This window comes from Primulina tabacum, chromosome 10 (genome assembly GCF_025594145.1).
Source record: "Primulina tabacum isolate GXHZ01 chromosome 10, ASM2559414v2, whole genome shotgun sequence".
In the NCBI taxonomy this organism is placed as follows: Eukaryota; Viridiplantae; Streptophyta; class Magnoliopsida; order Lamiales; family Gesneriaceae; genus Primulina; species Primulina tabacum.
The window spans coordinates 20,958,741-20,961,611 of NC_134559.1; the positions used below are offsets into that span (position 1 = coordinate 20,958,741).

At 29.7% G+C, this 2,871-nt stretch overlaps 1 pseudogene; it reads left to right on the forward strand.

Moving 5' to 3' along the window:
• The first annotated feature begins 1,401 nt into the window (after nucleotides 1–1,401).
• On the forward strand, nucleotides 1,402–2,381 carry LOC142504973 (uncharacterized; annotated as a pseudogene).
• The last annotated feature ends 490 nt before the right edge of the window (nucleotides 2,382–2,871 follow it).

Here is a 2,871-nt window from a genome sequence, read left to right on the forward strand (position 1 = left end):
AGTTTGGATGGGATCCCGAGACAAAGAAATTCACGGCAAATGATGAAGTATGAGATGAATATTTTAAGGTGAGAATCTCAAATTAGAATAATAAAATTTACATTTTTCAATTAAAAATTAGAATGATTTTTAACACTTGTTGCTTTTTGTTCTTTGACAGCCACCGGAAAGTGTTCAATTGGATTAGGATATGACACTGATGCGAGAACATTTGAGACTGAACAAAATAAAAGTACTAGCTTAATAGATGATTACATGTTTGATTACGATAGTGGTGAATTCATTCAAAGTGAAAGGAAAGAATCTTCATATCATCCTCCACTTCATGAGGACTTTACTTCACCATTACCTTCTCAACCAATGAGTTCAGAGGTTCCACAAGCCACTAGAAAACGAGATAGGATAGAGTTTGAAACAAATTCGAGCACATCAAAGAATCCTGACTAAGAAATTATGCATAAGCTCTCTTACAACCTTGAGAAGGTAGCTTTTAAGATTGAATCAATTGGTGATGTAGATGATAATTGTTGGGATGCTATTAAGGAAGTCCCAAACTTGGAGAATCGTACTCGGTACAAGGTGCTTGACTTGCTTAATACTAGTTCAAAGAAGATGGCTTTCCTGAAAATGACAATCGAAGAGCGCTTGGAATAGATAGACTATAAGTTAAAATGATTGATTTTTGGTGGCATAAATGAGTGATAAACATTGTGTTAAAATGTTTACTAATATTTTTTTGAATTGATTTTTAATTATTAAACTGATAGCGAATTTGAACTTTTGGATTATTTCTATTCTATAATTACTCCATTTTTTTTATTGAACATATCTTGTTTTGGTTAGACATATGATGTTTTTTCATGGATTCATAGTTTTTTTTATTTTCATTACTTGTTTTATGTCAGGTGGTTAATTTAAATGTCAGATATCAATGTGCACAACGTAGATGAACAAATGGAAGAAGAAGAACTGGGAGAAGAATTACATGAAACTTTTGAGTATTTGTTTATCCAAATTTTTGAGATCCTATATGTGCTAAATGAGCACATAATTAACATTCATAGAGAACGTGTCCATCCTCCCTTGACTAGACGATCAATAACTACAAGTGGATTCGATTATATTCATAGAATATTAAAAGAGGATCCAACAAATTTTCGAGAAATTTACAGAATGTACCCCGATATTTTTTTAAAAATTATGCCCCATTCTTAGAGAAAGAACACCCTTACAAGACACAAGATACATTTGTGTTGAAGAAATTCTTGCTTGTTTTTACTTATTGTTGGTCAAAATACTCGATATTGCTTGATTCGTAAAACATTTGGTCGATCACACTACAATGCTAGTCAAAAATTCAACAAGATGTTGAGAGCATTAAACAGCATTGTAGTAGATATGATGGCTAAACCTAGATCAGCTGTACCAGAAAGAATAAGAGGGAGTACAAGATTATACCCTTACTTTAAAGTAAGTAATGAAATTCTTATATTATTATTTTTGTTGTTTTTATTGTTGTAATTATTGTTATTGCTATTCATGTTGTTGGTGCAGGATTGTATTGGAGCTATTGATGGAACTCATATTCCAACGAAAGTGTCTGAGCGTGACAATAACAATTACCATAATCGCCACGGAGTAATTTCTCAAAATGTTTTGGCAATTTGTAACTTTGATTTAGAATTTATTTACGTATTCAGTGGATGGGAGGGATCTGCTCATGATTCACACGTGTTGACTGATGCTTTATCAAGAAATAATGGACTTAAAGTGCCAAAAGGTATATATTTGTTTCCTATATATTACATGACTATTTATATTTTTTGTAATTTTCAAAGATTATGTATATTATTCATTAGTTAATTAACTTTACAAATTTGATTTGATAAGTAAATATTTTTTAGTGGATGGTGGATATCCAAATCGACGTCAATTCTTGGCTCCTTTTCGAGGTGTACGTTATCATCTTCAAGAATTCACAGGTCAAGGGTGACTCGTCACCTTAAATATGCTAAAAAGTTGTTCAATCTCTTCGTCATACTTCTTTGAGGAATGTTATAGAGCGGACATTTGGTATATTTAAATCACGGTTCAAAATATTCAAGATGGTTCCTCCATTTCCATATACGACCCAAACAGAGCTTGTATTGGCTTGTGCTGGATTACACATTTTTCTTCGAAAGGAGTGTCGATGTGATGAATTTCAAATTGAACCAGATAATGAAGCTCAATTGTCTTCATCTGCACAAGTTTATGAAGATTAAAACTTTGATCAATTATTTGATACTCAAGAAAAACAACGAGCAAAAGCTAATGCATGGAGGGATACCTTAACCAATGGAATGTGGAGCGATGTTGATCAAATTGTCAATAATAATTAGATTTTTTTATATAAAATCTACTTATTATTTTGATTGTTCATTTAATAAAATTTTATTATGAACTTATAAAAATATTGTTCATTAATATGTTGAATTGACATAAAGAATTGAAATTTTGATTTCAATAAATTGGATAGTTCATTTGTCGTTTTTCATAAATTAAATTTATTTAACCTTTAAGTAAGTAAAATTCATTTACATTTTCATAAATAAAAAAATTTAAAATTGAAGAGGTTATACATGTCCAATAATTATTTAAAAGAAATTAATAAAAAAATAAATCACAATTATAAATTACAAAATTCATATAATTCTATGGAAAAGTTTACAAAACTCTACAAAAATCTTGAAAAAAAAGTCTATAAGAGTCTATGAAATATGTTTTACAATTCTATGAGATTCTATAAAAGTCAATCAAAATCCATCAACTCCACAAAAGTCCACCTTTAAATTAAAGTCATTAAAAGTCTTTAAAAGTATAGAATGAATA